The following is a 15,922-nucleotide window of genomic DNA, read 5'->3' as shown; positions in this document are numbered from 1 at the left end:
AATGTGCATATGTATCTGCATTACTTGCAAGCCTGACACTTGTTGTGGCCTCAAATAGGTATGGGATCACCCAAGGCACAAGTTACAGTCAGTCACCATATGGAATTGGGAATTAAGCCCTGACTCCAAGGGAACTAAGTCTCCTAGAAGATGAAACAGTGTCCTGCATCTCTCTACTCCTGAAAAGATAAACCTTTATCTACCTACTTAAGTGAGTTGAGCTAGAATGTTATTTCCTACTGTGGGGATGTATGTAATGCAGATCTCGTGGAAGTTGAGGAAAGCGGCTTTTAAGAAGACAGGAATGCAAAGATGTGGCTATTATTTCAGACACCAAGATAGGAAAGAGAGCAGAATTTACCATAGAAATGACGGGTGCTGCTGGTGCGGCCTTGAGAGTAGAGAGCCATTTGGGGTTTTAGTAAAAATTGAAAATGAGCAAAGCTGAATCTTCAGTTGTGCTTTGAAAATGCAGGGAGTTACAATATAAATAAGGGTGAAAAGTGGAGGATTTATAAAATAAATTTAAAAGATGATACATAAAGTCATAACTCACATGTTCATGTTCTGGTCTCTGAGGTCTTGGAGAAGACAGTATTTAAACAATTTTTGTAAGAATAACCACACAGAAATCAAATGACTAAATGTTGTACATTGTGTCATATCTAGATGTTTAAAATGAAATAAGTAATAGATAACTTTGTGATGGAACAAACATTAAAAGTTTATGCTTCTTACAATAAAGACCACATAATTTACAAGATAGCAATGTTCATTATTATATTATTATTAAAATTTTTACCTAAAAACAGTCCATTTTAACTCATGCTCACATCTTCTCCATGCTTAATAGTAAGGATTTCTCTAGGAATACTGGTCATATATAAGAAAGTCATTTCCATGCAGAGCAGATTTGAGTTAAATATAAGAAAACTACTTCTAAGAACTTTATGCAATAAGTGCAAATTCAAATTAAATAAGTAAACTTTGCAGTAATGTGTTTCAATAAATATTTCATAATTTTTTGTTGATACTGTATAGATGAATTGAGGAAGAACTTGAGTTCTCACTGAATGAGGTGTGATTATCTGTATTCAGAATTAATAAAATGGGAGATTGATGCTGTTCTGATACATCCACTCAGTCTTTAACATTTTGTATCTCTTCACCCTTCAAAAATATATCACATATACAATAACATTGATATTATTAAACAAAAGAATAGCTGATAATAAAATAATGTATTTCAGTTTTCAAGACAGAAGTCTTCACCAGTATAGTCACAGTTTTAATAAAATTAGGAGCTGGATAAAATGGGCTAAAGATTAATATACCTGGTCTCTATTGGATCTACATTAAGAAGCTATTCATATTTTATTGCTCATATAATATCACATCCCCAAATAAAAGAGAAGTGGTTACTTATTCAGTCTGTTTCAAGAATGTTTTATGTAACTACCATTCGAATAACACTAGAAACATCACCTTGTATGTTAGAAGATGTTGGTGATTTTATATTAGAGACAACATACTCTATAGAACAGCATATAAGTAGTCTACACAAATCCACAGATTTTCATATCATATAACATATAACTATTAAATTGTGTTTTCTTGGCTAACCTACAATAGATAGGAAATATGAAAAACACAAAATAATTTGAAAATTTCAAAGAATAATTTATTTGTTTTTACTGCTTTGTTTTAGTTATAAATATATTAGTGTGTTTTGAACAACTGGTGATATGCTATTGAGCAGCAAGCAACCTACTAGTATATTTTCAATGACCGTTATCATCAGACTAGGATATATATATATATATATATATATATATATATATATATATATATAGAGAGAGAGAGAGAGAGAGAGAGAGAGAGAGAGAGAGAGAGAAATAAACTTTGAACCAATAAAAATATAAGAGTTAGACATTGGGTCTAAGTTGCAATTCCCTTTCTTCCCATCAGAGTCAATCATTTGAATTATGTATGATCTCAATTTAATATGTCATTCAAAAAGCATGATAAAAGGAGAAGTGATGGATTCTGATTATATTTAAACGTCTCTCTCTTTCAAACTCTACTAGCCAGATCTTGCACAAAGATATATTATGGTGTGTGTGATTCAGACTTATAAAAGATGTGTGATAGGAAGTCACTGTTCTTCTGAGACAGAGATAAATAAAGGGTAAATAAATAATTGAAGAGTTTTCAGCAGCTGGGTGTCTGCAGCGACAGAAGCAAAGAGTCTTACTGTGAAGCTTTGAAGACCTAAACCATCTTGTTCCTCAGAGCTGACAGGGTAATAGAGAGGCCTGGAGGAGATAATACATACATAATCGCAAATGCTTGTCGGCAGCACATGATTCACTCAGCTGGAATATATTATTCATATTATTTATGCGGATTATTGGTAAGTGCTTTCTGATTCTATTATCAACAATTTAGAAAAATTGCAGATAAGCCTAGAAGACAAACAGCAGTGTCACACAGATCATTTTTTAAACTTTAACTATTATTGAATATTAAGCTTTCACATGCTCTTTCTTTGTACTTTCCCCAAAAGAGAAAAAAAGGAAAAAGAATTTAAACCCGTTTTTTTCTTCAGTCAAATAACAGCACAGTAATTCTCTTTCTGTAATAATGTTAATATGGTATCATTGAGGGAGATTGCATTTGATTAGTCATGGGCCATGACTACTGATACTCATTTTCAAAATGTGACATGATATTCACAAAATGAATGTCATAAAAGCATATTTTCATTTCTTATGCAGTTATAACAATCTGTTTTGTGTACCTGTAAGTATTCTTTATTTTATATCTAATAGTGAATGTAAAACAAAGAATACAAGCTTTCAATATTTGTGTGAATGAGATAACTTGTCAAATCCATAAAATCATTGTGCCTTAGTGCTAAAAGTATATTGTAAGACTGTAAAGTTGTGTGTGTTGACAGAGTGTGCTCAGTATTTCATATATATATATATATATATATATATATATATATATATATTCTTATATTCTTAACACAAATCACTCTATGTCATTTGCAAATGGATTCAATGCATCTTACTAAATAAACACAAGTACTTGGAAAACTAGTGTACTGTAGTGTGGCCACAGGCCTTTACAGTTATGTTCAGTAGTATGGATTTTGTTAAATTTGTGTTATTTTTGCAATCATAAAACTATAAATATACTTCATGTACATAATATATGTGAACTTTCATATACATATGAATATACAAAGAACATATGTATATTTAATCCCATATATGTATATGGAAGGAAACTATCCCTCAAGATATTAAACAGTAACACACCAAATGATAAGAAATCATTTATTAAAGAGTGGAAAGGTACTATGTATTGTTTTAGTTAGGTGTTGTTAGAGGGTGCTTCCTCCAAAGAATTTTGATGTAGTTTTGAAGACTTGAAAGCTTTGTCCCTGTGGGTAGTGCTGTTTGGGGAAAATATGGAACCATTAGCAGATGGAGCCTTGCTACCAAAAATGGATTACTGGGCTGATTTCCAGTAAATTCTCTTTTCTGCTTATGTTTGGACATGTGATCAGATAGCTTCCTGTTATAGCCATCTGCTTCTGTGTCCTCCCCACTGTTATGGACTCTCCATGTAGAAACTTAAGCCAAATAAAGGCTTCTTATAAGTTTCTTTCATCATAGTAAGTCAACAGCAGCAGTAAAAAGTAGCAAATATAAAGATTATATTATATATTATATAATATAAATTATATATATATATATAAATATACATAATAGATTCTAATAAACTTGGACATTCTCTAGACCCCACTGACAAATTAACTATACATCTTATGGTCATGTAAACTTATAACTGATACTCAGTCTGTTTAACCTGCCATTAAGAAACTAATCGATAGGTGCTGGAGAGATGATTCAATGGTTAAGAGCACTGTTTGCTCTTCCAAAGGACCAGGGTTCAATTCCTAGAAACTACATGGCAGCTCAAAACTGTACATAACTCCAGATTCAAGGGATCTGACACCTTCACACTAATGCACATAAAATAAAATTATAGTATTTTAAAAAGAAACTAACCAACAACCCACCTTACTCACCTTGGATATATCATATAATCAGCTTTTACAACCTAAATTAGTATATACTTGTAATCCTATGAGTCCTCTATGCCTATGATCAAAGAATTGTGTGTGTACAAATCAATAGATTATATACATATATTTATATACATATATGATAGATAGAAGACATATTAATCAGGGTGGTTTATATAGGGTAGTCAAATTGTACATAGACAGAAAATAGATAGATGATTGGACTGAAGACTGACAAGAGCTCAGTCTGTGATACTTGATGTCTCAGAAGTCCCTAACTGATGCTGAAGTCAGGAAGGATTCCTAGAGAGCAACTGATCTTTATTCCAATTGGATGGCTGAAGAAGCTGAGTTCAAATGCAGGGCAATAAACACAGCAAAACAAAGAAAGTAGTAGCAACAGGTTATATTATTTTGTTTGTTTGTTTTCATTTAATCTTATTAATTTATTCAGATTACATCTAAAATTTTATCCCGTCACTTGTATGCTCCCATTCTTCCCTCCCTCCAGCTTTCAACCTACTCCCTCCCCTAGGTCTATGACTGAGGGCGACCTCCTCCCCCACTCTATAGTCATAGGCTATCAAATCTCATCTTGGTAGCCTGCTTATTCTTTCTCTGAGTGCCACAAGGCCTCCCTACCATGAGGAAATGGTCAAATACGGGCCACCAGAGTTCATGTCAGAGTTAGTTCCCGCTCTCCACATAACTGTGGAGAATGTCTTGACATTGGCTAGATCAGAGTAGGGGCTCAATGTTTGCTGCTTGTATTGTCCTTGGTTAGTTCAGTAGTTTGATAGAATATATTATTATTTAAAGAACTGGATAGATGATCTTGCCAGAGAGAGATGTTTAGGCAAGCAGGCAAAAGGCAGATGCTCCACCTTTATGCCATGACCACCTTATATTCAGCCTGTTGCCAGAATGTTACTCTATATTTTGAGTGTGTCCTCATAGTTTAATCATTCAGTCAAGAAAATTCCACATAAGTATATCTAGAAACTTGAACCTTGATTCTAGTCTAGATCTAGTCACATTGCTTAAACATCACAGTTATTGTGTATAAGTTTTTGCAAAAAAAAGGAAGATATAATTAAAATGTTTATGGTACAGTAAAGATAAAAAGCAAACATTAGCTGAAAATTATTCAGTGATATTCATTGCTTAGAAATGTTTGTATTAATATACTGTGAAAGATTATGGGTGGGGACAAATCTTGGTTGTTGACTTGACTACATCTGGAATTAACTAAAATCCAAGCAGTTGGACACATCTGTGAAGAATTTCGTTGACTGTCTTATTTGCAGTGAGAAGACATATCCTAAATCTGGGACACACACCCAGGCAGCAGCCAAAATAAAAGGACACAGAAGAGGAAAGCCATAGCTGCTTGCTGGCTGGGCTCCTCAGTAGTAAAGTCCATCTATACTAGTGCTGACACATTCCTTTGCTGGTCCTACAGCCCACTTCTTCAGGATTCCACCTCAGACTAAAGACCAATAGCTGTTTAGGAAACTCTGGGACTGCAACAACACGTTGTGAAGGCTAAGGCAAGCAATGCTGTTGACTGTGAAGCTATCAGCATTTAGGAATCTCTTATGGGATACATAAGATGGGATACATCATTGTTGCACTACCAAGATCACCATCACTAAACCTCTCTCATATATCTATTTCTATCTATAATGATATTTAGATCTAGATATAGACATATTCTATAAGTCTTCTTCTTATAATTAAACTGGGTACTACAAATATATAATAGAAAAGTACAGGTGAATGTGTTTTCTCAAAGAAAATCTTCCATAAGAAAATCAGCTCCCATTAATATATAAAACATTACTGGAATCAAAGAAAAAGCTCCTTTTGTCCATTTCCTGTCATTAATCTCCTCCATACCATTGTTTTAATGACAAAATTAAATCTTTTCATTTCTTTGATATATATGGTGCAACTACACATGTTTTACTCTTTGAACCTGGAAAACTTTATCCCCATATGTATCCCACATTGAGTTTCATACACTCTAAGAGTTCGCTGTGAGCTTCAATATTCCAGGATGGTTTTTGTTCCCTAAGAAAATTTTAGGTGATATCTAGTTTCTTCCTGTAAAGTAAAGCTTTATCATAAATATGATATAAAATTGGGTGTGCACATAGACATATGAGAAGTGCTAAGATATAACAACACAGATCCTTTAAAAATTGCTATCTTTTCTTTTGAATCTGACCAGGTACAAAAGGCTACTCTCGTCCTGTGGGTCAGGTAGAAAAGCTGAATGCAGAGGCTTAGATTACATATAATTTTATAAGAAGTTGTGTCTAAGGCCTCTCCCATCAGAGCATGTCACATTGCTGACTTAGGTTTGTCTTGTAGCTCAGTGCCTTACTCTGGCACACTTGCCTCCTTCTTCTGTAAGTGTTGATTCCCGTAAGCTCCTCACAAAAGCAAACCAAAATACAGTTTTCCTTAACATCCATACCCTGCTGATTTTTGGTGGGTACATAATACCACAAATATACACATGAATGTAGAGTTTGGTCCTCTCCAGTATATCTAGGCTTAAGTATAATAAACATAGCCAACTTCTTAAAGTAGGATAAATAGTATGTTACAAAAATAGAATCTCAGATTATTATACTGATATGTTATTATAGCAATAGTTGTATTTTACTGGATCTTAATGTAATTTAAAAATAATAATATTGACTTATTTATTCTGAAATCACTATTATTCATTAATCATCCATAACTTGGGTATCATTTTATACTTAGATCAATTAGTATTTTAACTCAGCTTTTAATTCCTACTTGTTTTGGTGAAGTTTTTTTAAAAATCATTTTGCATTTAAATGTATTATGTTTTATTTTTAAATTATATTTTTCACTATAGTATATATTCCAGTGTTGTTTCTCTCATTATTTCCAAATGAATCTTTTTAATTATACAATTAGATTTTTTTTTTTGGTTTTATGGAAATCCTGACAACTTAAAGTTCTTTGTGGCTTTACTTGTGCTGTGATGTCCTCCAGTCCTTTGTGTTTCTGTTGCACACCAAGATAGAATGGACTCATGTCGACAATCAGGTGAAAAATGTTCATTTATTAAAATCTTAATTCTAATGTACCTTACAATGCCATATTCATGTTCATTATAAGTCTGATAATCATCCATGTGGTTTCTTATTGGGCTCTGGCATGTCTATTTCATTAGTGATGCTTTAATAGTATTTACTGGTATTTTTGTAAATAAAGATTTCAGTAGGATTAACTAGAGGTCAGCAGATTTATATTCTAATCATTTTGAAGTTGGATGAACTAGCTGATTTCAGGACATTTCACATACAGAATTACTAACAATGTCAACAGATTACTTTGTAGTTAGGAAGATTAAAATACAAAACTGTACAAGCTGATTATAGACTTAACTTGCATGTTGATTTGTGTGGCAGTTGTTACAGAGTAATTCTGCTTACTGTGAATGATTTGCACTGGAATATGCTTGTTGTATTGGCCACACTTGTCTTGTTGCTCCAATTCCTGAAACACGGGTAACTTAAAAGTTCTCATCAATTAACTAAATTGTCTATTATAAGAAAATAGAATGAAGGCTTTTGATGATAAATAGTTAAATAGTTACTATAAAAGAAATTTGAACTTATAATTACAAAAGAATTTTTAAAAATTACCTGTCTACCCTTAATCTTAAAACATCTATATACATTTATAAATTTATAAATATAAAAAATATTTCCACTAATATATCTGCCACATGAAGTAATATTTGTTGAATTTCAATACTTAAAATAATAATTAGTGTTGAGTTATTACATTATTCACTAGAAAGTTAAACCACATAATAAAACCACTTCTAGAAATAATTCAAAATTTTATTAACCAAATTTAATCTTTAAGAGTAAAATATAATCATGAATATTACTAGCAGGATTAAGTATTTCACTTCTTGGATATTGTTCTTAAATTATTATTTTATTTTTAATATAGTTTATTAATTTATTCATATTACATATAAATTGTTATTCCATTCCTTGTATTCTCTCATTCCTCCCTTCCATTTTCCCCTCACTCCCTTCCCCTATGACTGTGACTGGGGGACCTCTTCCCCCTGTATATGCTCATAGGGTATCAAGTCTCTTCTTAGTAGCCTGCTATCCTTCCTCTGGGTGCCACCAGGCCTCCCCACCGAGGGGATGTAGTCAAATATGGGGCACCCATGTTTGTATGAAAGTCATACCCTACTCTTCACTCAACTGTGAAGAATGTCCTGTCCATTGGCTAGTTCTGTGTAGAGGTTTGAAGTTTACTGCACGTATTGTCCTTGCTGGTGCCATAGTTTGAGCAGGACCCCTGGGCCCAGATCCACCCATCATAATGATCTACTTGTAGGTTTCTAGGACACTTGGGTCTTTCTGTTTCCCCATTCTCCCTTGATTCTCTCACCTAAAGTCCCAATATTAAGTCTTCTCCTCTGTCCCACTTTCCTGGTAAGAGAAAAATTTTGGGGGACATGCCCCTTGGGCCAGTGTCCAGATATAAGTGAGTATATACCATTTGAGTCTTTCTGCTTCTGGGTTAACTCACTCATTATGATCATTTTTAGTTCAATCCATTTGTCTACAAATTTTGGAAATTCCTTGTTTTTAATAGCTGAGTAGTATTCCATAGTGTATATGTACCACAGTTTCTTTATACATTCTTCTATTGAGGGACACTAAGGCTGTTTCCATGTGCTGGCTATTATGAATAAGGCTGCTATGAACATGGTTGAACAAATCTTCTTGTGTGCTGGAGCATCTTCTTGGTATATTCCAAGGAGTGGAATTGCTGGGTTTTGAGGAAGCCCTATTCCCAATTTTCTGATATAGTGCCAGGTAGATTTCCAAAGTGGCTGTACTCTTTTACATTCCCACCAGCAATGAACGAGTGTTCCTTTCTCTCCACATCTTCACGAGCATGCGGTGTCACTTGAATTTTTTATCTTAGGCATTCTGATAGGTGTAAGATGGAATCTCAGAGTTGTTTTGATTTGCATTTCTCTGATGATTAATGATGCTGAGCATTTCTTTAAGCATTTCTCCCCATTCGATATTCCTCTGATAAGAATTCTCTGTTTAGTTCTGAGCCCCATTTCTTGATTGGGTTATTTGGTTTGGTGGTGTTTAATTTCTTGAGTTCTTTATATGTTTTGGACATTAGACCTTTGTCAGATGTAGGGTTGGTGAAGATCTTTTCCCAGTGTGTAGGCTGTCTCTTTGTTCTGTTGGCAGTGTCTCCTGCCTTACAGAAGCTTTTAAATTATTATTTTAAATATATAAGTGTATAATTTTATCTCCATTAGCACTCTAAGCCAGTCATTGTTTTATAACTCATGGATAAGAGACAGGACAGACTCTGAGTTTCAAATCATGTGGGCATAGGAGTTGATACCAGATGTCGGTCTAGTAAGTGAGTTTACAGCTCTACAACTTTTGCCTAAGGAAGATCACCAGGTCTTTACTTAACTCCAAGTGTTATTATTTCTCATTTTTTTCTGAATAGGAATGTCTAATAATTTCTTTCCATTGGACAGGGGAAGCCAACTATCTCTTTAATGTTTAAACTGTTCAAAATATTGAGATGGAAAGAAAACAAACACAAACCAACAGGTTAAAGAGGAAAACAACATAATAAGAAGAGAGAAAACAATCTTGAAAAATGATAGTTATTTTTATTTTTGAATAACTGAATAATTAAAATGTTCTATCAGTAGAAAGTATTCATAATCTTATATTTGACATGTGGACATAGAAATTAAACTGGCAGTCTCAGAAAATTGGGAATGATTCTATCTCAACACCCAGGCATACAACTCCTCAACATATACTCAAAGATGCTCTACCATAGGCCAAGAACACTTGCTCAACTATGTTTATTGCATTTTTATTCATAATCCCCAGAAGTAGGAGCAACCTAGATGTTCCTCAACCTAATAATGGATTAAAAACAAATAAATAAAACACATGGTACATTTACCCAATGGAATACTACTCAGCTTTTAAAAAGAAAGACATATTGAAATTTGAAGGCAAGTTAACCAAACTAGAAAAGATCATTCTCAGTGAGGCAACCCAGATCCAGAAAGACACACATGGTATGTATTCAATTATAGGCAGATATTAGCCATATTGTACAGGATTACCACACTGAAATCAACAGACTCAAAAAAGATAAGTAACAAGGAGGGCCAAAATGAGGACATTTGAATTTCACTCAGAAGGGGAAATAAAATAGACATTGGTGGTGGATAGAGAGAGGGATCCGGATGGTGAGGGGAGAAGGTATGAGGATTAGGTTTAGGGAGAGCAGGGAGCAAGGGCCTGGTAAGAGAAAGGAAATTGAGTTCCAGGGCATCACCGGGACTTCACAGAGACCTGGGATAGTGGAGACCCCAAGAAGTCTATGAAGAACACTGTAATTGAGACTCCTCGCAAGAGGGGATGTGGATCCTGAAGTGGCTACCTCTTCTAGCCAGGCAGGTCTTCTAGTGGAGGAATCACAACACCAACCAACCCACAAAACCTTTGGCTCAAAAATTGTCCTGCCTACAAAAAGTAGAGGGACAAAGATGCTGCAAAAAAACAAACAAACAAACAAACAAAAAAAAAACAAAAATGGAGGAATGGCCAATCAAAGGCTGGCCCTACTTGAGACACATCCGAGAGGTGAAAACCAATCTCTGACCCTATTCATGTTTTTCTGTTATGTTTATAGACAGGGGTGTTTTATAACTTCTCAGAAAGGTTTCATCTAACTTATGAAAGTAGATGCAGAGACACACAGCCAAGCATTAGACAGAGTTTGAGGAGTTATATGAAAGAGTTGAAGGAACATTTGAAGGAGCTGGAAGGGTCAAGGACTCCATAAGAAGACTTACAGTGTCAACTAACATGGGACCATGGGGACTCACAGACACTGAACCACTTACCAAAGAGCATGCATGGACTGGCCTTAGGCCCCATGCGCGCGCGCGCGCGCGCATACACACACACACACACACACACACACACACACACACACACACACACACACATATATTCATGTCATGTGGGTCCCCCAGCAACTGGAATGGGGGCCTTTTCTGACTCTGATGCCTGCCAATAGCTCCAGTTCCCCTAACTTGGCTACCTTGTCTTCCCTCGGTGTGAGACAGTGAACCTAGTCATGCAGGGGCTTAATGTGCCAAGAGTGGTTTGTTACCCATGGGAGACTTCCTAGTTCTCTGAGGAGAAGAGGGAAGAAGAAGACAAAGGGTGCCTGAAGGGAGATTAGGAGGAGAGGAGGAGGACTGTGATCAGGATGTAAAGTAAATAAAATAAGCAATTAATGGAGAAGAGAATGTGGTATCAATAGAAAATAATTAATAAACTTATCTCTGACATGTGGAGGTAGAATTAAATATTTGAAAAATCAGAAAGTTGCAGTGACCTAAGCAGATCACTACCTAAGAATGTTCTATTTAAAGAAGAAAACTAGATCAAACTGAAAAACGAATGAAATGAGATTGTTTCATAATAATGTCTTAATCTTCTTAAACATATTTATGTCTTATGTGCATTGATATATTGCCTGAAAGAATATTTCTTGCATCCCTTGCATGCTTCATGGACATAAAGGCCAGAAGACAGCATCAGATTTCTTAGAACTGGAGTTACATACTGATGCAAGCCATCATTTGGATGCTGGAAATCAAACCCATGTTTCCTGGCAGTGCAGGCAGTACTCTTAACCATTGACTCTTCTCTCCAGCCCCATCTAACAACTTTTAAAAAAACTTATTAGCCTAGATTAAAGGCATAAATAAACCATTGAAACTATAAGAGTCTTAGAATAAAACAGAGATAATGTACTTTGATGTATATTCAGAATACATTTTGATTTTGGTGATTTTTAAAATTAGGACACCAAAATTCAGGTAAAAGAAGCAAAATTATATGAGTTTGAATTCTCAAACTAAAATATAAAAACATACCGCGAGAAATACCAAGGACTCAAAAAAGTCGAATAAGATGAAACAGAATGCAAATGTCTAGGTTTCTATTTTTTATTTGTGTTTTAATATTTAATGTTTTTTGATATCAGGAGAATGAAAATTAAAACTACTGTGATATTTCATGTAAACCAAAGTCAGAGTAGTTTTTGAAAAATACCAAATTCTAGTGTAAATATAGGGTAAGGGGGCATTTACTCACAGAGGGTGAAAGAGCAAATTGTTATTGCCACTGCAGAAATCAGTGTGAAGGGTTACAAAAAGCTTGAGGTAGAGCTGCCATATGATCAAGCTACACTGCAAATTCCCAAAGCAGTCCATGTACTATATGTCAATTTTTGTTCCTCTGTCCAGTGTTCAGAATAGGCAGTGAATGGAAGGGCCACAGGTGCTTATATTTAGGATCAGAAACACAATAGAGAACTCACAGCTTGTATCATTATCTAGGATAAAACCCACATAACATGTCCCATGAAAGTCTTCACTTACCAGAAAAGTAGGACACAGGGGAGGACATCCTATTCGGGACTTAAGGTAAGAGAAGCATAGGAGAATGGGAAAATAGAATGATTCAGATGGTCCTAGAAACCTACAGGAAGAACATTATGATGGGCAGATCTGGGCCCAGGGGTCCTGCTCAAACTGTGGCACCAGCCAAGGACAATACATGCAGTAAACTTTGAACCCCTACCCAGATCTAGCCAATGGACAGGACATTATCCACAGTTGAGTGGAAAGTGGAGTACGGCATTCACACGTACTCTGGTGCCTTATATTTGACCACGTCCCCTGGAGGGAGAGACCCGGTGGAACTCAGAGGAAGGACAGCAGGTTACCAAGAAGAGACTTGATACCCTATGAGCATATACAGGTGGAGGAGGTCCCCCTCAATCACAGTCATAGAGGAGGAGAGTAGAGAGAAAGGGGATGGAGGGAGGAATGGGAGGATACAAGGGATGGGGTAACAATTGAGATGTAACATGAATAAAGTAATAACATATTAAAAAACAAAAACAAACAAACAAACAAACAAAAAAATCCACATAGCTGCCTAGTTCACAGGTTCTAGGGGAGAACTTAACCCACATATTTTGCTAAATGAATATGGATAAAATGCCTCTTGTATTTTTTAAATATATAACCAAACATTAACACGTCTCTTGACCCTTATCAGAGACACTTCTTTTGCACAGACGATAAGACTTACAATGGTTTGCTCTAAATGATACGTCTACATCACTCCCCATCCTCACGACATTCAGGGTGATTGTAGCAAATGGCTAGACCATTCGTAAAAGCCCAAGTTTACAGCCATCTGCTGTTCAACGGAATTGCTGGAAATGAAAGCATAAATGCATACGTGAACGGATAGTGTCTGTGTTGCATGCACAAGACCCACAAGATATCCAGCCATCCAAAACACCAGCATGAAAGGGGAGCATCTTATTAAATACCATCTCTAGCTGAAGAGCTAACAGAAATCGATGGCTTCTAAGGGAGAGAATTTCTGTCTTCCTCTAGTAAAACGTACCAGTGCATTTTTTCATGAATATCTAAGCTTATTGAAAGGACTGTATTAAATGATATTAAACACAGAAATTTCTGTATATCAACTGTGCCTCAATGTTATTTATAAGTAAGAATTTAGGAAAGTCATTGGAAACCTTCTAAAATCCTAATAAGCAATACATTCTTTTACTTTACACTGGGATATACATTAACATTTCTTTGTTTTGGTCTTGTCGTTTGAGCTTCTGAAGAAGTTAATGCTCAGTAACAGAAATGACCAGACAGTCTTTCTCTCAGAATAATTAATTCATACTTTAATAATTAATAGAATTTTAAAGTTTCTGTTTTTCTATAAGTAATTATTGTAAAAATCCTATAAATACTTTAAAATTTATCTAATTTTATTTTTTTACTTTATTAATTTTATAAAATGACATTTATGTTTATATGTACAGGTTTTCTTTTGTTGCATAGCATTAGTGGATCAGTACAGAGTGCAGTAAAACATTTTTGAAAGTCAATCAAACTAATATTATCAAATAATAATATCTCAACGAAAACATAAGTGACTGAAAAAGAACACCAATATCCCCCTCCTTTATTGGAACCTGAAGTTAACCCACAATCAAGTTTGTTTGGTTATTGCTTTTTTTTGCTTTATTTCCTTCTATTTTTTCCCAAAGCCACCCAGAAAATGAAGATGTGACAGAGAAAGAAGAAAATTATATAACTCTTGAATTTTGGACAAATAAGTTGGAGAAATTGAGTAATGATGCAGAGACAATTAAGGAACTTGAAAACATACAAAAGTCCATCCTGATCGAAAGAGGAACACATGAATTTTGAGCTTAACTGACTTCTGCTTGCACTCACCAATCAGGACACTATGAACGTGATGAAGTATAAATAGAAATACATGAGAGATGCTGACAGTTATGAAGCCAGAAGTCACAGAGATCCAGGACAGTAGGTATATGTCACTAAAGTTCTGGGAAGAAATGCAAGAAAATCGTGGCTGATTTTGAAAAATCTCACAAATTGTGAAGCTATGGTACTAGTATCAAAAGTGCATGGTTACTTAAGGATGGCTTTGATGTCATCAGTAGGAAGACAACAAGTGATGTATAGAGACAATTTTGGAGTTATTTGGATTCTGTTCATCACAGACTCTGTACATTATAGGCAACGGAGTGTGCAGCAACTCCTAATCACTCCTGATATCTATCCTGCCATGAACCAAATTTCCCTATATTTTGGCTTTTGCACCCTTTTGAATTATTCTCATTTTCTCACCAGAGTTTAGCACTTGATTATCAAAATATCATCATCATCCCAGAAGAAAATTAAAACCTGCTATCCAGGGGACTTTAGCGTTTAATCCATTGTTGCTCTGGCTTCCTAGCTTGCTTTTGTTGAGCACAGTCTTTCCTGGATAGAATGAATTATATGAAGACTGTCAAGCACACTGTGACGTCTTGTCTAGGGTCTTGACTGCCTCCTCTGATATATATCCCTCCGTGTTCCTCATACATCCTGTGTTGCCCTCTCCTTCAAGAATGAGCTGATTTATTTAACTAATTTACCTATTTTAGTTCTTGACCTTCCTTTAATTCTCTGAGAATAAAATATTTCCTTAGCTTTAGTGCCTTTCTTCTGTGCCTATCAGTTCTCTTCTCTCTACTCCATAAAGCATTTAAAATAGGTTAAATAGAGAACTTACACTTTAATACTACATTTTAAAAAAGCAATGTAATAGATGTGCTATGCCTTGTATAAAACATAATATACTTAATAAATGAAAAGCATTTAATTTTATTATGAACTCACTTTTGCTTCAAAAGCAAAATACTCTCAGCTGCATTTAAATTTGAAAATATTTGAAATAACTGGCTTTCTACAGAAAGCTTTAAATATAATTTTTCTTATGAGGCACGTTTGCAAATTTAATGTTGAATGATATTTGATAATGTTTTTTTCATTTTTCATGAAGTTTTGGAAGACATAACAAAACAAGATGCTTTTTAAACGACAACTGCTACACACACAATGATACATAATCTTCTATTTGTCCTGATTAGAGAGCTGAGCACATTATATGGTTTATAGCACCATTCAATCATGGAGACATTTGATGTCATGTTATTAAACTAATGAAACAATTAACATTTGTACAACACTAAGAATAGAAAGGATTGCATTATATCTGAGTGTTAAGACGTATAGCACAATAAAGGGTTCTGGATTTTAAACAGAATGTCTATTCTAAC

Source organism: Acomys minous (genome assembly GCF_964271855.1).
Source record: "Acomys minous genome assembly, chromosome: 19".
Taxonomy (NCBI): Eukaryota; Metazoa; Chordata; class Mammalia; order Rodentia; family Muridae; genus Acomys; species Acomys minous.
This window is presented reverse-complemented; position numbering follows the sequence as displayed.